The sequence below is a fragment of the Oncorhynchus keta genome, chromosome 4 (genome assembly GCF_023373465.1).
Source record: "Oncorhynchus keta strain PuntledgeMale-10-30-2019 chromosome 4, Oket_V2, whole genome shotgun sequence".
NCBI classification, from domain to species: Eukaryota; Metazoa; Chordata; class Actinopteri; order Salmoniformes; family Salmonidae; genus Oncorhynchus; species Oncorhynchus keta.
Window position 1 is genome coordinate 15,376,413 of NC_068424.1, and position 22,754 is coordinate 15,399,166.

General features: G+C 44.4%; 1 pseudogene; it reads left to right on the forward strand.

The window, feature by feature from the left end:
* LOC118382415 (contactin-associated protein-like 2) overlaps positions 1 to 22,754 on the forward strand; it is a 385,396-nt pseudogene that overhangs the window by 346,133 nt on the left and 16,509 nt on the right.

A 22,754-nucleotide genomic window follows, 5' to 3' on the forward strand; every position in this document is an offset into this window, starting at 1 on the left:
TATAAAGACTGATACAACTCATAGTTTCTCATCTCATCTACATGTATAGTAGGTTTCAGAGAACCAACTCGCTGAATAACCCCTCTGGGATCAATCTATCAATCTAATCGACATCAGATCATCAACTAAACCCAATCAGTTGTTCCATCACCTCCATACAGCCATGGGACCTATTAGTTTCTGTTGAATCAGAGAGGAGCACTATGAAACTCCTGACTGTGTCTCTCTAGCAGATCATCAGCATGTGTCAGAGCAGTGAGGGTATTTGCCTGGTCGGGGGAAATTGAATCAGGCTCAGATGGGATCTACAGTGGGTGTGATTTGCATTCTAAAACTGGTGTTTAAACACAGAGGGGCAGGGGGGAAAACAGCCGGATATCTCACCTCCGTGGTTCCTACATGATTTGGTTATTTACGTGTGATATTATTTGGTAATGAGTTATATTTTAAATGTTGATATTATATTGCATTATTTCATACCTTTTCTGCATGTTTTTCATGTTGTTCTTTTTCTCTTTGTTTCTCTTTTTATTTGTTGCATGCTCTCCTCGTCTCACCGTGTGTGTGACTGGCTCGGTCGCTGCATGTGTGTGTTATGTGTGTGTGTGTGACACGGTGTTTGTGATGCAACTCTCACAGGGAAGCCTGCTTCATTGACCTGCAAAGACAGTAGGTAACATTAACGTGTGAATATACTGAACAAAAATATAAACCCAACATGTAAAGTGCTGGTCCCATGTTTCATGAGCTGAAATAAAAGATCCCAGAAATGTTCCATACGCACATAAAGCTTATTTATTAACACACACACACACATTAACACACACACATTAACACACACTGGCACACGACTTGAGTGGTGGGCAACTCCAGTCCTGGAGGGCCACAATGTCTGCCTGATGTCGATCTGGCTAAATGGGTGTGTGACATCTCCAGCCAATCAGCCGCAATATCAATTAAGTGCCACGGTGAGGTTAAATAGGGCTGGAGCGCCTCTCCTCTGGCCTGTTAAGTCACTGCGACTAAAAGATCCCAGAAATGTTCCATACGCACATAAAGCTTATTTATCTCTAATTTTGGGCACAAATTTGTTTACATCCCTTTTAGTGAGCATTTCTCCTTTGCCAAGATAATCTATCCACCTGACAGGTGTGGCATATCAAGAAACTGATTTTAAAAAGAATGATAATTACACTGGTGCACCTTGTGCTGGGTACAATAAAAAGACACTCTAAAGTGTGCAGTATTATCACACAACACAATGCCACAGATGTCTCAAGTTTAGAGAGCGTGCAATTGGCATGCTGACTACAGGAATGTCCACCAGAGCTGTTGCCAGATAATTGAATGATAATTTCTCTACCATAAGCCACCTCCAACATCGTTTTAGAGAATCTGTCACCCAGGCAGCTGAGGAAACTGAGGAGTATTTCTGTCTGTAACAAAGCCCCTTTGTGAGGAAAAACTCATTCTGATTGGCTGGGCCTGGCTCCCCAGTGGGTGGGCCTGGTCCCAAGTCATGTGAAATCCATAGATTAGGGCCTAATGAATTTATTTCAATTGAGTGACTTCCTCATATGAACTGTAACTCAGTAAAATCGATGAAATTGTTGCATGTTGCATGTATATGTTTGCCAGTATAGAAACAGATGTATAATATACATAGCTATACAGTCTTTTCCATTTCATGCAGGGCCACTGGTAGGTCTCCTGGTCTGTGACCATGCTTGCTAATGTCTCTCCTGGCCTTGGTATGCACTGTGTGGCTCAGAGAGGGAAGGTATTCTACTGGATATTGTGTGTGAGGGTGTGTGTGTGTGTGGGGGGTGTATGAAAGTGGGGGTCTCCCCCTAGATAGTGCTGTCATAATGAATATAATATGCTGGTTCATTAGTACATCATTACAGAGTCATTTACCTATGGAGGCAGCCAAAATGAGGCCAGGAGTGCACCACACACACACACATTAACACACACACACACATTAACACACACACACACATTAACACACACTGGCACACGACTTGAGTGGTGGGCAACTCCAGTCCTGGAGGGCCACAATGTCTGCCTGATGTCGATCTGGCTAAATGGGTGTGTGACATCTCCAGCCAATCAGCCGCAATATCAATTAAGTGCCACGGTGAGGTTAAATAGGGCTGGAGCGCCTCTCCTCTGGCCTGTTAAGTCACTGCGACCATCAACAGTCATATATGCCCCAAGCTCAACCTCGAGGGAAATTATCTCTATTCCTAGCACAAAATTAATCTTATCACTCTTTGTTCTCTCTCTCGCTGTCTCTAGGTGCAGCAGGGGGTCAGAGGGGGTTTCTGGGATGCATTCGCTCCCTCAGGATGAATGGTGTGACCCTTGACCTTGAAGAGAGGGCCAAGGTGACGATTGGTTGATTGATTTCCTTTATTTCATCATCTAAAAATACATCAAATTGTTCTCTTTACTAACGCAAATGAAGAGCATCCAAAAGTCAAACTCTCCCTCTCTCTCTCTCCATCTCTCTCTCTCCATTTCCATCTCTCTCTCTCCCTCCCTCTCTCTCTCCATTTCCATCTCTCTCTCTCCCTCTCTCCATTTCCATCTCTCTCTCTCCCTCTCTCTCTCTCTCTCCATTTCTCTCTCTCCCTATTGCGCTCTCCATTTCCATCTCTCGCCCTATCTCTCTCCCTACCTCTCTCTCTCCATTTCCATCTCTCTCTCTCCCTCTCTCTCTCTCTCCATTTCCATCTCTCTCTCTCCCTCTCTCTCTCTCCATTTCTCTCTCTCCCTATTGTGCTCTCCATTTCCATCTCTCGCCCTCTCTCTCTCTCCCTCCCTCTCTCCATTTCCATCTCCCTCTCTCCCTATCTCTCTCTCCATCTCTCTCTCCCTATTGCTCTCTCCATTTCCATCTCTCTCTCCATCTCTCCCCCTACTCTCTCTCCCCATTTCCATCTCTCTCTCCATCTCTCCTCCTTCTCTCTCCCCATTTCCATCTATCTCTCTCCATCTCTCTATCCATTTCCATCTCTCTCCATCTCTCTCTACATTTCCATCTCTCTCTCCCTATCTCTCTCTCCCCATCCCTCTCTCTCCATCTCTCTCGATATATGTCTCTCTCCCTTTCTCTCTCTCCATCTCTCTCCATTTCCATCTCTCTCTCATCTCCATTCCTCTCTCCATCTATCTTTCCATCTCTCATCTCCATCCCTCTCCATCTCTCTCCATCTCCATCCCTCTCTCTCCATCTCTCTCTCTCCATCCCTCTCTCTCCATCCCTCTCTCTCCATCTCTCTCTCTCCATTTCCATCTCTCTCTCTCCATTCCTCCCTCTCTCTCCATCTCCATCCCTCTCTCTCCATCTCTCTCTCTCTCCATCCCTCTCTCTCCATCTCTCTCTCCATCTCCATCCCTCTCTCTCCATCTCTATCCCTTTCTCTCTCTCTAGGTAACTCCAGGTGTAAAGCCAGGCTGTCAGGGTCATTGTACCAGTTATGGGATGTACTGCAGGAACGGAGGAAAGTGTGTGGAGAAATATAATGGCTACTCCTGTGACTGCACTGCCACGGCATACGACGGACCCTTCTGCACCAAAGGTGAGAGCTAATCGCTAAACCCTGAAATTACTGCTATGCTATTGGACGGTGTAACCAGCAGCCTTTGTTTACGGAGGAACGGCAACATTTACTCGGAAGTAAGGTTGGTTTCTCTCAGTCTCAGAGACTTCAAGAAAGTTGACACATGAATTCATTTGTTTCCTAAACTTTAAGCTTGTTTTCCTGTGTTTTACTGTGTTTTACTGTGTTTTCCTGTGTTTTACTCCAGTCGGGGGTGACGACACTGGGAGTCAGATGACAGCATGTGGGAATAGAAAACATAAAACAGGAATATGTAAAGTAGCTGACATGAAAGGACCTCCCCAGTGTTGTGTGTGTGTGTGTGAACTGAAAATGAGGTATTGAATGTAATGGAAACTAGTGTGTGCATGAGTGTGTGTGTTTATTTATCTACACGTGAGTGTGTGTTATGCCCTTCAGATACTCCAGAGGATCCTCTCCCCCTGCTCCCTCTGTTCTCCTGTCTGTGTCATATAGTGCAGTCATAATATGAATAAGAATATTATTATCAGTCATAATTGCGAAAGCGTATTTCCATTATATCCCTATTTACACCTGGTTCCTGAGGTAGAATATTATTATCAGTCATAATTGTGAAAGCGTATTTCTATTATATCCCTATTTACACCTGGTTCCTGAGGTAGAATATTATTATCAGGTCTGTTTCATTCTGCTGCTACTGTACTGCCATTCCATGGGGTCACAGACAGACAACTATGACTCCGAAATGAACAACACACACACACACACCACTTACAACAGAGGGTGATGTTCTATTCTCATCAGCATCTCTGCTGCCTCTAGTTACAGACATAGCAACCTCTCCCTCAATGTCAGTAAGACCAAGGAGCTGATCGTGGACTATAGGAGGAAAAAGGAAGAGAGCTTCAGGTTACTTTGGCGTTCTTGGGCACAGGGACTATTGTGGTCTGCTGGAAATTACAGACTGGGTCAAGGAGATGTCAGTGAAGACACTTGCCAGCTGGTCAGCGCATGTTCTGAGTACGTGACCTGGTAATCCGTCTGGCCCCTGCGGCCTTGTGAATGTTAATCTGTTTAAAGGTCTTGCTATGGAGGACGTGATCACACAGTCGTCCAGAACAGTTAGTGCTCTCATGCATAGTTCAGTGTTGCTAGACTCGAAGCGCGTAGAAAAGGTATTTAGCTTGTCTGGTAGGTTCGCGTCACTGGGCAGCTCTCTGCTGGGTTTCCCTTTGTAATCTGTGATAGTTTACAAGCCCTGCCACCTCCGACGAGCCGTTGTAGTAGGATTCGATCTTAGTCCTGTATTGACACTTTGCCTGTTTGATGGTTTGTCGGAGGGCGTGGCAGGATTTCTTATAAACGTCTGGATTAGTGTCCTGGTCCTTTAAAACAGCAGCTCCAGCCTTTAGCTCAGTGCGGATGTTGCCTGTAATCCATGGCTTCCATGTACGTTAGGGGACGATGTCATCGATGCACTTATTAATGAAGCCAGTGACTGATGTCACCAGCTGTCAGAACAGCTCACAGATCACTGCACCTGTACATAGCCCATCTGTAAACAGCCCATCTATCTGCCTACCTCATCCCCATGTACCATTCCAGTGTTTAATTGCTATATTGTAATTACTTCGCCACCATGGCCTATTTATTGCCTTAACTTACCTCATTTGCATGTCGTTTTTTGGAGTTAAAGTCCTGTGTCTGGAACCAGGATTTTTCAAAACAAGTGTTTGTATATAGACTTTTTGTTTTCTTTTATTCTACTGTATTATTGACTGTATGTTTTGTTTATTCCATGTGTAACTCTGCCTACCTGGTTAAATAAAGGTGAAATAAAAAATAAAATAAAAAATGTGGTATACTCCTCACTGTCATTGGCTGTATAGCTCCATTTTTGTGTATTTTATTTTATTCCTGTTGTGTTACTATTTCAAACTCTGCTTTGTTGGGAATGTCTTATAAGCAAGCGTTTCACGGTAAAGCCCCCACCAGTTGACCTTTTGCATGTATGTGGTCTCTCCTCTCTCTAAGATGTGGGGGGCTTCTTTGAGGCGGGCACTCTGGTGAGATACAACTTCCTGTCAGAGGCAGCGGCAGCCAATCAGGACGCAAGGTTCCTTGCCCAACCTTTGACTGCACAGGAAGTGAATCTGACAGGAGAAGCAGTAGCGTTTAGCTTCAGTACGTCCAACACACCAGCAATACTGCTGTACGTCAGCTCCAAGACACAAGACTACCTGGCTCTGGTGCTACGGCAGAATGGTGAGACACTGACACATACAGACACAAGACTACCTGGCTCTGGTGCTACGGCAGAATGGTGAGACACTGACACATACAGACACGAGACTACCTGGCTCTGGTGCTACGGCAGAATGGTGAGACACTGACACATACAGACACAAGACTACCTGGCTCTGGTGCTACGGCAGAATGGTGAGACACTTACACATACAGACACACTTATCAACACACACACACAGACACGTGGGCTCTGCCTCTCAGGTATGTTGCAGATGCATTATGTAAGGTCTCTCGTTGTGTGTGTGTGTGTGTGTGTGTGTGTGTGTGTGTGTGTGTGTGTGTGTGTGTGTGTGTGTGTGTGTGTGTGTGTGTGTGTGTGTGTGTGTGTGTGTGTGTGTGTGTGTGTGTGTGTGTGTGTGTGTGTGTGTGTGTAGGAACTCTCCAGGTGCGGTATAACCTGGGCGGTCTCAAGGAGCCGTTCACCATAGACGTGGACCAGCGTAACACTTGCCAACGGACAGCCACACACTATCAACATGTCCAGAATCAACAGGACTATCACCATACAGGTATGCACACACACACACACACACCTTCTCTCCGCCGTCCAAGCATAATCTATGATAACTTCAGACATGTCCATTTCTAACCACAAGAGGGAGACAAAAGCCTCTCTAATTGTCACAGGACTTGAGGGATTTACAATGGCTTGATGCTTCATGGATATGAGAAAGCTCGTTTGTACAAAGATCCACAATGATGTTGATGATTGACTATGGAAATGGTTCAGTGGTTTGCATCATGATCTTCTCTCTCTCCCTCATGCTCTCTTCGTCTCCAGTTGGACCACTACCCCCCTGTCAGCTACTCTCTCCCAGAGGCATCAGACACACAGCTCAACCTGGTCAAGACATTGTTCCTGGGGAAGGTATTTGGTGAGTACAGGCATCGCATATGTGTATTTGACAGAGGTCTGCTTGGCCCTGGCAGAGAATGTAGGCCTATTCAGAGAGCAGCAACAGGAGCTGTACAGATGTATTGTAGTTGCGCTGTGTGTCCACTAGACGGAACTAGAAGACTGTTTTTCACCAGGACACAGTCATGGAAGAGGTCTATTGTTGCCAGAAAGGGTTTTCACACATTTTAGTCTGGTTTGGTTTCTGTAACATGTTCAATGGGTACCTTTTGCTTCAGATGTAAATATGTTATTTAGAACAGGCATGCTCCTCTGTAGAATAATAGGGATTCCTGTCAACTCTATACAAGACATTTGCAACATTCACAATGTTGTGCCCTCCTGAACAAGACTTTAGTGCAGTATAGTATTCCTTACTCCTGGTCACTGCTTTGGTTTCCAATCCTCCTGGTTTCCATGACTCCTGGTTCTCCACGACTCCTGGTTTCCACGACTCCTGGTTTCCATGACTCCTGGTTTCCATGACTCCTGGTTTCCACAACTCCTGGTTTCCATGACTCCTGGTTTCCATGACTCCTGGTTTCCATGACTCCTGGTTTCCATGACTCCTGGTAGTCCTGCTCTGTTCTGGGATGGTGGCAGTAAGTGAGGTAGAAGGAATGGCTGAGTTCCCTTCCTAGCAAGATGTACAGCAGACTAATACCACAGGGAATAATGCCCCTTTCTTTGTCACACACGCTCATGCACACACACACACACACACACACACACACACACACACACACACACACACACACACACACACACACACACACACACACACACACACACACACACACACACACAACACCAACATAACCCCATCTGGAACTGCAGAGCTGCCATTTTAAGACTGAAGGACACAACAGAGGCCAAACTCACCATCTCGCCCAGTTTGTATTTTCAAAACATAATTCATACACAATTATGTATTTCACAATCTGGATTTTTTTCCAAATGGATTTTAGGCAACAACAAAAAAACAAAGGTTGAACTAAAAATGATATGCTATATACAGAAGAGTGTGTTCAAATGCCAAAGTAGACAGGGGTCTCTTTGCAGTTCAGTTCTGACCAACATTCTGGCACACCACTCAGAAACAGCATATTCTTGCTCTCAATACTTGAAGAGGGAACTTTCAAAACCTTTGTCCATGGGAGGTTAGTGATTACAGTTTGATGTATGCAGATGATACAGTGATATATGTGCAAAGAGTAAACAACAAGCTGCACAAGAACTCACTACTGTAATGGTCCAGGTTACAAAGTGTCTCAGTGACTCATGTTTGCATCTCAATGTGGAAAAAACTGTCTGCATGTTCTTCACAAAGAGGGCAACAGATGCTACTGAGCCAGATGTCTATGTGTCAGGGGAGAAGCTCCAGGTGGTATCTGATTTTAAGTACCTTGGCATCATACTTGATTCCAACCTTTCTGTGAAAAAGGTCATTCAAATAACCAAATTCAACCTAGCTAATTTCAGATTTATACGAAATTGTTTGACTACAGAGGTAGCAAAACTGTACTTCAAATCTATGATACTCCCCCACTTAACATACTGCTTGACTAGTTGGGCCCAAGCTTGCTGTACAACATTAAGACCTATTCAGTCTGTCTACAAACAGGCTCTCAAAGTGCTTGATAGGAAGCCCAATAGCCATCATCACTGTTACATCCTCAGAAAGCATGAGCTCTTGAGTTGGGAAAATCTTGTGCAATACACCAACGCATGTCTTGTATTCAAGATCCTTAATGGCCTGGCTCCCCTCCACTCAGTACAGAAAACCCAAACATATGGCAGCAGATCCACAAGGTCTGCCATGAGAGGTGACTGTATAGTTCCCTTAAGGAAAAGCACCTTTAGTAAATCCGCTTTCTCTGTGAGAGCTTCCCATGTCTGGAATACACTGCCGTCAGACACACATAACTGCACCACATATCACACTTTCACAAAAGGCTTGAAGACATGGCTAAAGGTCAATCAGATTTGTGAACATGGTCCCTAGCTGTGTGTTGCCGCTTTCCATGTTGTCTGTAGCTTGTGAGGTGTGGAAACACTTTGTTGCTTTTATGAATTTTGTCTTGCTGCTTTTTGTTCTATGTTGCTCTGTCTGTATGCTACGTCTTGCTTGTCCTATGTTGCTCTGTCTGTATGCTATGTCTTGCTTGTCCTATGTTGCTCTGTCTGTATGCTATGTCTTGCTTGTCCTATGTTGCTCTGTCTGTATGCTATGTCTTGCTTGTCCTATGTTGCTCTGTCTGTATGCTACGTCTTGCTTGTCCTATGTTGCTCTGTCTGTATGCTATGTCTTGCTTGTCCTATGTTGCTCTGTCTGTATGCTATGTCTTGCTTGTCCTATGTTGCTCTGTCTGTATGCTATGTCTTGCTTGTCCTATGTTGCTATGTTTTGCTTGTCCTATGTTGCTCTGTCTGTATGCTACGTCTTGTTTGTCCTATGTTGCTCTGTCTGTATGCTATGTCTTGCTTGTCCTATGTTGCTCTGTCTGTATGCTATGTCTTGCTTGTCCTATGTTGCTCTGTCTGTATGCTATGTCTTGTTTGTCCTATGTTGCTCTGTCTGTATGCTATGTCTTGCTTGTCCTATGTTGCTCTGTCTGTATGCTATGTCTTGTTTGTCCTATGTTGCTCTGTCTGTATGCTATGTCTTGCTTGTCCTATGTTGCTCTGTCTGTATGCTACGTCTTGCTTGTCCTATGTTGCTCTGTCTGTATGCTATGTCATGCTTGTCCTATGTTGCTCTGTCTGTATGCTATGTCTTGCTTGTCCTATGTTGCTCTGTCTGTATGCTACGTCTTGCTTGTCCTATGTTGCTCTGTCTGTATGCTACGTCTTGCTTGTCCTATGTTGCTCTGTCTGTATGCTATGTCTTGCTTGTCCTATGTTGCTCTGTCTGTATGCTATGTCTTGCTTGTCCTATATTGCTCTGTCTGTATGCTACGTCCTATGTTGCTATTGTCTATATTGTAATTCTTTTTAATAACCTGCCCAGGGACTGCGGTTGAAAATTAGCCGGCTGGCTAAAACCGGCACTTTTACTGAAACGTTGATTACAGTACGCTGTCCCTGTAAAAATAAAATGAACTCAACTCAACCATATCATCAAAATTAAGGGACATGGGCAGCTGTGAGGAGGAGGGTTTATTCTCCAGGTCTGTAACCGTTTTCCAGAACTTCTTGGGGTTATACCCACAGAGAGATAACTGCTCCTTAGAGTAATTACCTTTGACCTTCTGGAAGCTCAGGCCTGAGTGCACTTATTTCACATTTGCTTCCGGCCTGAGGAGAGAAACATGAAAAGCGGTTGAGATCTGGTAGTTGGTGGGGAATTGTATACGGTAAATTACCTTATTAACCCTTCAGAAGACCTTGAAGGGTCCCACAAACCGGGGGCTCAGCTTCCGGCAGGGTAGGCGGAGCAGGAGTTTCCTGGTGGAGAGCCAGACGCGGTCACCAGGATGGACAGTGCGCTGGAGCCTCGTGTGGGCGGCGGTTGTAAAACCATCAAAAAGGGAGAGATCATTTACAAAGTCTATGGACAGATGTGACCAAGGCTGCTTAGGCACAGGAAGGGGAAGTAGTTTCCCTCCTGGAGCGCGCCAGGGAGATTTGGATTGGATACATACGGTGCAGGAGTTGACATAGTGGACCTTGATGACAGCTTTGCACACTCTTGGCATTCTCTCAATCAGCTTCACCTGGAATGTTTTTCCAACAGTCTTGAAGGAGTTCCCACATATGCTGAACACTTGTTGGCTGCTTTTCCTTCACTCTGTGGTCCAACTCATCCCAAACCATCTCAATTGGGTTGAGGTCGGTGACTGTGGAGGCCAGGTCATCTGATGCAGCACTCCATCACTCTCCTTCTTAGTCAAATAGCCCTTACACAGGCTGGAGGTGTGTTGGGTCATTGTCCTGTTGAAAAACAAATGATAATCCCAGTAAGCCCAAACCAAATGGGATGGCGTATCGCTTCTGAGTGGTCCTTCTGTAGCACAGTTGGTAGAGCATGGCGCTTGTAACGCCAGGGTAGTGGGTTCGATTCCCGGGACCACCCATACGTAGAATGTATGCACACATGACTAAGTAAGTCGCTTTGGATAAAAGCATCTGCTAAATGGCATATATTATTATTATTATTATAATTCTGTGGTAGCCATGCTGGTTAAGTGTGCCTTGAATTCTAAATAAATCACAGACAGTGTCACCAGCAAAGCACCCCCATCACATCACACTTCCTCTTCCATGCTTCACCTTGGGAACCATACATACGGAGATCATACGTTCACCTACTCTGTGTCTCACAGACACGGCGGTTGGAACCAAAAATCTCAAATTTGGACTCAGACCAGGGGCGGACTGAAACTATAATTCAGGCCAGGAATTTGACTCCATCCCAGGCCACCCTGTTCACGCAAACCACCAGACAGCTAATTTTGTAGTCCAACCCTATTTGTTGATGTAATCGGTACCAACACTAGTTATACATTTGGCCACTATATTCATCTGGGAAGAAACTTATCCACATTACAAAACATTTGGGACTGACCAACAAGTAGCCTATCTGAACACTGAGTTTTGCTAGGTATGCTACGGCTATGGGTGCACCCTCAACTCACTAGGAATACACCAATCATAGCACATACAAATGTACAAGGCTAGACACACAAAACCATTAGCCTACACTTTTTAAAAAGAGAATGAGATATACAGAGTTCAAATGATCAAATGATTATCTTTATATTCCAGCGTATCAAAAGTATCAGAGCACTTCACACACACATTCACCAAACGTGAACATAAGCTACAACAATGTATTATACAAAAGTTGAAAAAGCACTCCTCTACAAAACCATGTAGAATACAATGTTCACTCACTGGTGTCCATAAAGCAAATAGCACAAAAATAAATACATCTATACACTCAGTCAATGAAATTGAACATTGGCTACATAACTTCAAGTATAATATGAAAGTCCAAAAAACATGCCTCTACAAAAGCTTTAACTCACAGCAAATGTTCTTTCACCCTTGTCAGCCTGTTAAGGAAGAGTCATAGCAAAGCTACTTCAGAGTAACCCGGAAGTAATTACCACTAGTAAATCAGTAGGTGGCACAGTAACTCACTGCTCTCTGACATCTTGTCAATGATATCATCTTTGTCAAGTCCCCTAAGAATCTGTTACCATCAAAATGAACCCTTCAAGGTTCTCTTGAGTGAGGGAGGTTCTTAGGTGGTTCTTCACGAATCTCAGGGTGGAGAATGTCCTCTCACAAGCCACCTGAGTGATGGATAGCGTGAGGAGTAACTTGTAGCCCAAACCAATGATGTGATACGCATCCGTGAGCAGATTCTTCTGAGAGGAGAAGATAGCAGCATATCGGGCAGTTTTTACATGTGGAACAACTTCTGCTCACCAACTCCACACTTTCATCAGGATCCTCAAAGCCTTCCCCTGATTAATCACTGGCAGCGGCAGCCCTGGTGTTGTACTCCTCCAATGTTGACTGTTTCAGTCTTCCCCACTGGTGTGCAAGGCTGATCAGTTCAGCCTGCAATGCCTCAACAGTGGCATGTTCATCACATTCCAGTAAGCATTGGCTGAGCTCCTTCATGGCTGTCTTTGGAAGGCCCTTTTCTCTGATCTCAGGAAAATGCTTTGGCTTCATGCAGGAGACATCTGTACACAGCACTGCATCTGCTGCATAACGTCAGTGAATACTTTCAACAACAGTGTCCAGTACCACATTGTGGCTCTTGATTTTGTAATCCATGTCTGCATTAGCAATGGGCTCGTCTTCTGCCAACTCACCTGGTTTTCTCTTCTTTTGTTTTTGTTCTCTTCTCTGGGAGAGCAGTTTGAACTTCGGCATCACAGTTGTGCTGCTCTTCCACAATGCCATTGGCTCACTCAACAAAGTTGTCTACTGCCGTCACCAAGTGCTGTGCTGTTATGATATCCATGCCACTTATTTGCAAGTATTTAGAGAGAGGGGACGTCTGCTCAAGAATCCTGAGAAAAACCTCAGCTGTAAGTACGGTGTCATACTTTTAGGAGAGCATCCTAGTACCCTTGGGCCTTGCTTCGGGTGGCAGGTTTTATGGTCACATCTTTTTCAATTCAATTCTTTCCATAATGATGACCACATCTGTGTAAAGTGCACGGTCAGGCTTTGCAAAGCTTCCAAATACTTTCTTCAAGGCCTCGTCTTTGGCCCACCAGCGTGTTTCACCAATTACATCAAGCCGTCTGTACCTCCTGTCCTCACTGGTTTCCTCCCATAGCTTCATGAGCTTGTAGGAATCTCGAAGGAACACTGCAATGTCATTCCGTAGTGAGAAAAGGGATTCACTTGCCACAACAACCCCAGTGGTATAAGTTAGCACAAGGTTGAGGACATGTGAGTAACACCATATGGTTACTTGGTTTGGAGACTCTCCTGTGAGTGAAGCCCCTGTATTGTCCCTGCATATTAGCTTCTCTGTCTGTTGCATTACCAACACACTGTTTGATATCTCTGTCCACTTTCTCACGGGTCTGTTTCACAAGGTCTACAAAGTACTGTCCAGTTGATGACTCACAGTCATTGACCGCAATGAGTCTCTCGTGGACAACATCAGTGACATATTAAGGAAATACTGCACACTGGTGTTTGGATGTTAAATCCTGTGTGGGGCCCATTTGTATTGAGAACATCCCTGTCTTTCTCACTTCAACAGCAATTGTCTTCTGAATCAACATTCTGATGACTTTAATGACTTTATATGCTGTTGTTTTGGACGTCATAGTTACCAAGGACCCTCTTCCTTTACTTCCCATCTGCTTCTTGCTCTTCTCAATGCTCCACTAACATGCTCTTGTCGGCAGACATCATAATTGCTTAGCAACAATATAAGCTCAAGAAACATGCCATGATTGACGGCCATGTTTTCCAAGTAAAATGCAGCTTCGTGTCTGTATTTTTCTGTAGCTAAGCCCACATTTACCAATAACTACAAACTCCTCAAAGAGTCAAAGGAGGCATGCAGGCCTGGAAACAGTTGTGTACTATATACCTGTTGGAGCGCGTGCAACACCCACCCGTAGCATGCGCTCCAGCAGGTATATCTCACTGGTCATCCCCAAAGCCAACACCTCTTTCGGCCACCTTTCCATCCAGTTCTCTGCTGCCAATGACTGGAACGAATTGCAAAAATCGCTGAAGTTGGAGACTTACTGTATGTTTCTTTTGATGGCATAAAAGGCCCTTCTTGCCTTGTCTCTCAGATCATTCACAGCTTTGTGGAAGTTACCTGTGGCGCTGATGTTTAGGCCAAGGTATGTATAGTTTTTTGTGTGCTCTAGGGCAACAGTGTCTAGATGGAATTTGTATTTGTGGTCCTGGCGACTGGACCTTTTTTGGAACACCATTATTTTGGTCTTACTGAGATTTACTGTCAGGGTCCAGGTCTGGCAGAATCTGTTCAGAAGATCTAGGTGCTGCTGTAGGCCCTCTTTGGTTGGTGACAGAAGCACCAGATCATTAGCAAACAGTAGCAATTTGACTTCGGATTTTAGTAGGGTGAGGCTGGGTGCTGCAGACTTTTCTAGTGCCCGCGCCAATTCGTTGATATATATGTTGAAGAGGGTGGGGTTTAAGCTGCATCCCTGTCTCACCCCACGACCCTGTCTCTCTCTCTCTCTCTCTCTCTCTCTCTCTCTCTCTCTCTCTCTCTCTCTCTCTCTCTCTCTCTCTCTCTCTCTCTCTGTCTCTCTGTCTCTCTCTCTGTCTCTCTCTCTGTCTCTCTCTCTCTCTCTCTCTCTCTCTCTCTCTCTCTCTCTCTCTCTCTCTCTCTCTCTCTGCACATCTGGTTGCTCTGCAGAATGAGATTAACATTGTAAATAACCTAAACTTGTATAACTTGTGCAGTCATCAATTGTATGCCCCCCAGTTTCAGTCCTACTGATAATCTCATAAATAATCTCATAAAGCACATATTCATCCCAGATCATAGCCTACATGTTTAGGTTTGTGCTCTTCAGTTCTACCTGAAGGTTCCTGCTCTGATTCTGACTCTGAACTGACCACCACCTCCAGTTCTGCAGGAGCACCTGAAGCTCTAGTGCTGCTGCTGCTTCCTTCTCCACCTCTCTAGTGCTGCTGCTGCTTCCTTCTCCACCTCTCTAGTGCTGCTGCTGCTTTCTTCTCCACCTCTCTAGTGCTGCTGCTGCTTCCTTCTCCACCTCTCTAGTGCTGCTGCTGCTTTCTTCTCCACCTCTCTAGTGCTGCTGCTGCTTCCTTCTCCACCTCTCTAGTGCTGCTGCTGCTTCCTTCTCCACCTCTCTAGTGCTGCTGCTGCTTCCTTCTCCACCTCTCTAGTGCTGCTGCTGCTTCCTTCTCCACCTCTCTAGTGCTGCTGCTGCTTTCTTCTCCACCTCTCTAGTGCTGCTGCTGCTTCCTTCTCCACCTCTCTAGTGCTGCTGCTGCTTCCTTCTCCACCTCTCTAGTGCTGCTGCTGCTTTCTTCTCCACCTCTCTAGTGCTGCTGCTTCTTCCTTCTCCACCTCTCTAGTGCTGCTGCTGCTTCCTTCTCCACCTCTCTAGTGCTGCTGCTGCTTCCTTCTCCACCTCTCTAGTGCTGCTGCTGCTTCCTTCTCCACCTCTCTAGTGCTGCTGCTGCTTCCTTCTCCACCTCTCTAGTGCTGCTGCTGCTTCCTTCTCCACCTCTCTAGTGCTGCTGCTGCTTTCTTCTCCACCTTTACAAAGAAAATACTCTATTATCATACTATCAATAGTGTGTCAGTAGACTACATTAAGAGTGGTCTCTTAATTTGTAGTGGTCTCTTAATTTGTAGTGGTCTCTTAATTTGTAGTGGTCTCTTCATTTGGAGGGGTCTCTTCATTTGTAGTGGTCTCTTCATTTGTAGTGGTCTCTTAATTTGGAGTGGTCTCTTAATTTGGAGGGGTCTCTTCATTTGTAGTGGTCTCTTAATTTGTAGTGGTCTCTTCATTTGTAGTGATCTCTTAATTTGTAGTGGTCTCTTCATTTGTAGTGGTCTCTTCATTTGTAGTGGTCTCTTCATTTGTAGTGATCTTCATCGACCAGGCCCTCGCATCCTCCATGAACTTAACTTCATACCCGCTCTCCTCTCCTGCCCTGGATACACGACCATTGGGATCTGGCACAATTTGTCTCCGGCGATGCAGCTCTGCCGCGGAGAGGTGTGTGGCCCCTACCTCCATGGGTTCAGGCTCTGCCTCAGTACAGCCAAAGGAGAGAGGAGAGGGGCGAGGTGGACACTGGCGCTCCAGAAGAAGATTGTCCAGACGGATGGCCTTCGCGATGAGAGTGTTAAAGGAAATATTGTCATCCCGACATGCCAACTCCGTCTGGACCTCCTCGCACAGTCCACTGAGGAATAGAATGTGGAGCGCCGGGTCATTCGTTCCGCTGGAGGCTGCCACAGCCCAAAAGGTAGTTTAATAATGAGAATAAGCAGATTGCTAAACAACCATTTTGAGGTCGTGCCATATATTTTAAGTCAAAATTGTAGCTCGGCCATTCTGGAATATTCACTGTCTTCTTGGTAAGCAACTTCAGTGTAGATTTGGCCTTGTGTTTTAGGTTATTGTCCTGCTGAAAGGTGAATTCATCTCCCAGTGTCTGGGGGACAGCAGACTGAACCAGGTTTTCCTCTAGGATTTTGCCTGTGCTTAGCTACATTCCGTTTCTTTTATCCTGAAAAACTCCTCAGTCCTTCACGATTCCAAGCATACCCATAACATGATGCAGCCACTACTATGCTTGAAAATATGGACAGTGGTACTCAGTAATATGTTGTATTGGATTTGACACAAACATAACACTTTTTATTCAGGGCAAAACGTGAATTGCTTTGCCAATTTGTTTGCAGTATTACTTTAGTGCCTTGTTGCAAATAGGATACATGTTTTGGAATATTTTTTATTCTGTACAGGCTTCCTTAATTTCATTCTGTCAATTAGATTAGTATTGTGGAGTAACTAGAATGTTGTTGATCCATCCTCAGGTTGCTCCTATCACAGTCAATTAAACTGTAACTGTTTTAAAGCCTGTTAGCACCAGGCATTTAATTAGAAAGCAGGAACAGCAGGCACAGCCTGTCATGCTAATGAACTTGCTAGCTAGTTTGCTAACTTATTATTATTATTATTATCTAGCCAGCTAAGTGAGGAAACGTGACTATGACATGGCTGTTTGCAATGTGCATAGCAGGTTTGATTTGTTTTCGATTATTATTATCTACATGTTAAAACAAGCCGGCAAACTACTCGCCGTAAAAACAACATCCGCTAGCAAGCTACTCCCACTCACGTTGAGATCTCGGGCTGAATAATAGTCTTCAATGCTAATATTCTCCTTCAATGTGCCGCTCAAGTAAGCTTAGAGCGCCCTCTTTAGGGCAAACACTGAAAAATTAAAAGACTGGCTTTCAGGATCTTATAGCTCAATGGTTGGAAAGATGAAATAGGAAGCAGAAGAGGGGGAGAAAGACAATAAGAGGAGATTCAGAGGAGCAGAGGGTCAGGGTGAAACTAGAGACAGAAAAATATTCAAAATGTGTAGTGTTAGTCATCAGAAGGATTTGAAAGTGTGTGTGTATATGCTATAAGCAGTATAATGGAATAATGCTTTTTATTTATTTATTTATTATTATCTCTGTTTATGTGTGTCGTTCCTGTAAGGCGGTCATGTTTAAGAGTGTTGAATGGCACATCATTTCCCCATACATAGAGAGAGAGAGAAAGCCATCACCTACAGAGAGATGAACCTAGAGACGAGTCCCATAAGCAAGCTGGTCCTGGGGCTCTGTTCACAAACACAAACAGACCCCACAGAGCCCCAGACAGCAACACAATTAGACCTTTCCAAATCATGAGAAAATAAAAAGATAATTACTTAATAGAATTTACTAAAAAAACTGAGCAAACTAGAATGCTGTTTGGCCCTAAACAGAGAGTAAACAGTGGCAGAATACCTGACCACTGTTACTGACCCAAACTTAAGGAAAGCGTTGATTGTGTACAGCCTCAGTGAGCATAGCCTTGCTATTGAGAAAGGCTGTCGTAGGCAGACCTGGCTCTCAAGAGAAGACAGGCTCTGTGCACACTGCCAACAAAATGCATTTCCTAACCTCCTGCCCAATGTATGACCATATTAGAGACACATATTTCCCTCTGATTACAAAGATTCACAAAGAATTTGAAAACAAACCTGATTTTCATAAACTCCCATATCTATTGGGTGAAATACCACAGTGTGCTATCACCGCAGCAAGATTTGTGACCTGTTGCAACAAGAAAAGTTTCACTTTTGTATATTATCTACTTCACTTGCTTTGGCAATGTTAACATATGTTTCCCATGCCAATAAAGCCTGCGATTATCTCTCCCCACTGAGAACACTGTGACACAGGTAGAGACAGACTATCCATATTTAGAAACACATGTTCAGATGTAGGATCTTAATTTGATCACCCTGTGGCAGGAAATGTTAACCTTGTAGTGCATTTGAGGTTTAAAAAGGCTTCTGTTTGTCATTTTCTCTTATGAAAATGTATCAACCCCTACAAAAATGTCCATTACTTATAATCCACAGAATAATTCACATTTCCTGTTGCTGAAGGATTGTTTTCCTGCTGTAACAAACTGGCTCAAATTAAGATCCTACGTCTGTAGAAACTGTCAGTTCATTTAGATAAAAGCACTTTGTAAAGGACAATGTTTTAATCCAATGACGAAGATGTCTGCTCACTGTTTTGTTCCCTCCCACAGGTGATTTTTTTACGTGTTCAACCCATTCATTGAAGGTATATTTCCCTCATAGTGTCTGGTTATCTTTTATAGACCTCATAGTGTCTGGTTATCTTTTATAGACCTCATAGTGTCTGGTTATCTTTTATAGACCTCATAGTGTCTGGTTATCTTTTATAGACCTCATAGTGTCTGGTTATCTTTTATAGACCTCATAGTGTCTGGTTATCTTTTATAGACCTCATAGTGTCTGGTTATCTTTTATAGACCTCATAGTGTCTGGTTATCTTTTGTAGACCTCATAGTGTCTGGTTATCTTTTGTAGACCTCATAGTGTCTGGTTATCTTTTGTAGACCTCATAGTGTCTGGTTATAGTGTCTGATTATCTTTTGTAGACCTCATAGTGTCTGGTTATCTTTTATAGACCTCATAGTGTCTGGTTATCTTTTATAGACCTCATAGTGTCTGGTTATCTTTTGTAGACCACGTGGTGTCTGGTTATCTTTTGTAGACCTCATAGTGTCTGGTTATCTTTTATAGACCTCATAGTGTCTGGTTATCTTTTGTAGACCTCATAGTGTCTGGTTATCTTTTATAGCCCTCATAGTGTCTGGTTATCTTTTGTAGACCTCATAGTGTCTGGTTATCTTTTGTAGACCTCATAGTGTCTGGTTATAGTGTCTGGTTATCTTTTGTAGACCTCATAGTGTCTGGTTATCTTTTATAGACCTCATAGTGTCTGGTTATCTTTTGTAGACCTCATAGTATGTGGTTATCTTTTGTAGACCTCATAGTGTCTGGTTATCTTTTATACACCTCATAGTGTCTGGTTATCTTTTGTAGACCTCATAGTGTCTGGTTATCTTTTGTAGACCTCATAGTGTCTGGTTATCTTTTATAGACCTCATAGTGTCTGGTTATCTTTTGTAGACCTCATAGTGTCTGGTTATCTTTTGTAGACCTCATAGTGTCTGGTTATCTTTTATAGACCTCATAGTGTCTGGTTATCTTTTGTAGACCTCATAGTGTCTGGTTATCTTTTGTAGACCTCATAGTGTCTGGTTATCTTTTGTAGACCTCATAGTGTCTGGTTATCTTTTGTAGACCTCATAGTGTCTGGTTATCTTTTGTAGACCTCATAGTGTCTGGTTATCTTTTGTAGACCTCATTATGTCTGGTTATCTTTTATAGACCTCATAGTGATTTGTAGACCACTGATGAATTTTTTTCAGATTTTGCTTTAAATAGATATATTGTTCATTTTATTTTGATGCAGACTGTGCTTACAACATTTGCTTAAAGTGAATTATTTTGATAATGGATGGTCTGTAGTCTGTGGTCGGTAGTCTGTCATCTGTAGTCCGTCATCTATAATTGTCCTCTCATACTGTGTGTGTGTGTGTGTGTGTGTGTGTGTGTGTGTGTGTGTGTGTGTGTGTGTGTGTGTGTGTGTGTGTGTGTGTGTGTGTGTGTGTGTGTGTGTGTGTGTGTGTGTGTGTGTGTGTGTGTGTGTGTGTGTCTCAGTTGGTAGAGCATGGTGTTTCTAACTCCAGAGTTGTGGGTTTGAGTATGAAAATGTATGCACTCACGACTGTAAATCACTCTGGATAACAGCGTCTGCTAAATTACGTAAATGTGTGTGTGTGTGTGTGTGTGTGAGGTCATTGCCTTTTGACTGTCTCGTAGCTTTTGCTAGTACACAATGTATTGCTGATCTGCAGTACTCCAGACTCCAGGTTTTCACGTGTAGGAGGAAATCCAGTCCCTGGTCTTTCCCCAGGCTCTGTGTGTGAGCGGGGGTGGAATTGCATTGCACTGCACTGAACAGGGAGGGAATGACAGAGACACTGCAGAGAGGGGGAAAGAGAGAGAGAGAGAGACAGAGAGAGAGAGAGAGAGGGAGAGAGAGAGACAGAGAGAGAGAGAGAGAGAGAGAGATAGGGAGAACGAGCGAGGAACAGGGCTAGCAGAACCACTCGACTGCTGCAGTGATATTGGTAAGAGAAATAGAGAAAGAAAACTGGTCTACAAAGACACACTAAACAGAAGGCTAGTCAGAATGCAATATTACCTTCCTCTACAAGAGAAATAACATCAATGAGGCTTTCATTTCATTGAATTAATGTCATCTTAAACCCTAATTGATTGTGTGCCTGGGTTAGCATCCCCTGTTCAGCTCTGTAGTGGTGGGTGTTTTGTGTGCCTGGGTTAGCATCCTCTGTTCAGCTCTGTAGTCGTGGGTGTTTTGTGTCCCTGGGTTAGCATCCTCTGTTCAGCTCTGTAGTGGTGGGTGTTTTGTGTGCCTGGGTTAGCATCCTCTGTTCAGCTCTGTAGTCGTGGGTGTTTTGTGTGCCTGGGTTAGCATCCCCTGTTCAGCGCTGTAGTGGTGGGTGTTTTGTGTGACTGGGTTAGCATCCTCTGTTCAGCGCTGTAGTGGTGGGTGTTTTGTGTCCCTGGGTTAGCATCCTCTGTTCAGCTATGTAGTGGTGAGTGTTTTGTGTGCCTGGGTTAGCATCCTCTGTTCAGCTCTGTAGTCGTGGGTGTTTTGTGTGCCTGGGTTAGCATCCTCTGTTCAGCGCTGTAGTGGTGAGTGTTTTGTGTGCCTGGGTTAGCATCCTCTGTTCAGCTCTGTAGTCGTGGGTGTTTTGTGTGCCTGGGTTAGCATCCTCTGTTCAGCGCTGTAGTGGTGGGTGTTTTGTGTGACTGGGTTAGCATCCTCTGTTCAGCTCTGTAGTGGTGGGGTTTTGTGTCCCTGGGTTAGCATCCTCTGTTCAGCTCTGTAGTGGTGAGTGTTTTGTGTGACTGGGTTAGCATCCTCTGTTCAGCGCTGTAGTGGTGGGTGTTTTGTGTCCCTGGGTTAGCATCCCCTGTTCAGCTCTGTAGTCGTGGGTGTTTTGTGTGACTGGGTTAGCATCCTCTGTTCAGCTCTGTAGTCGTGGGTGTTTTGTGTGCCTGGGTTAGCATCATCTGTTGAGCTTTGTATTGGTGAGTGTTTTGTGTGCCTGGGTTAGCATCCTCTGTTCAGCGCTGTAGTGGTGGGTGTTTTGTGTCCCTGGGTTAGCATCCTCTGTTCAGCTCTGTAGTGGTGGGTGTTTTGTGTGCCTGGGTTAGCATCCTCTGTTCAGCTCTGTAGTCGTGGGTGTTTTGTGTGACTGGGTTAGCATCCTCTGTTCAGCTCTGTAGTCGTGGGTGTTTTGTGTGCCTGGGTTAGCATCCTCTGTTCAGCTCTGTAGTGGTGGGTGTTTTGTGTGCCTGGGTTAGCATCCTCTGTTCAGCTATGTAGTGGTGGGTACGTGCGTGTTCCCAGGGGTATGTGTGTGTGTGTGTGTGTGTGTGTGTGTGTGTGTGTGTGTGTGTGTGTGTGTGTGTGTGTGTGTGTGTGTGTGTGTGTGTGTGTGTGTGTGTGTGTGTGTGTGTGTGTGTGTGGACTGCAGCAGGAGGGCATTGCAAGGACAGGTGCAGTTACCACCTCCTAGACAGTACATTCATCTCTCTCTCTCTTTCTCTCTGTTCCTGATCAGTGTATTTTAGTAACATCTCTCTGCTCTATTTGTTGCTGTTTTGTGTCTATAGACATATATGTATTTTCTTTCCATTACTACCCTTCCTTCTTTAATTCTCTCCCTCACTCCATCTCTCTCTCTCTCTCTCTCTCTCTCTCTCTCTCTCTCTCTCTCTCTCTCTCTCTCTCTCTCTCTCTCTCTCTCTCCCTCTCTCTCTCTCTGTCTCTCTCTTTATTGGCATCTCTCTCTATCTCTCTGTCTTAACTCTCTCTCCAAAGCAAGTCTCTCTCTCTCTCTCTCCCCATCTCTCTCTATAAAGTCTCTCTCTCTCTCTCTCTCTCCCCCATCTACTCTCTCTCTCTCTCCCTCTCTATCTCTCTCTCTCCATCAAAACAGTCCCCATCTCTCTCTCTCAAATCAAATCAAATCAAATTTCTCTTATCTCTCTCGCTCTCTCCCTCCATCACTCTCTGATATCTCTCTCTGCTGTCCATCTCTCCAGCCTAAAACCCCAAACAGCAAACAATGCAGGTCTAAAAGCTCTCTGGCTCTCTCTCTCTCTCTCTCCCTCTCAATTCAATTCAAAACCTTTATTGGCATGGGAAACATGTGTTAAATTGCCAAAGCAAGTGAGGTAGACAACATACAAAGTGAATATATAAAGTG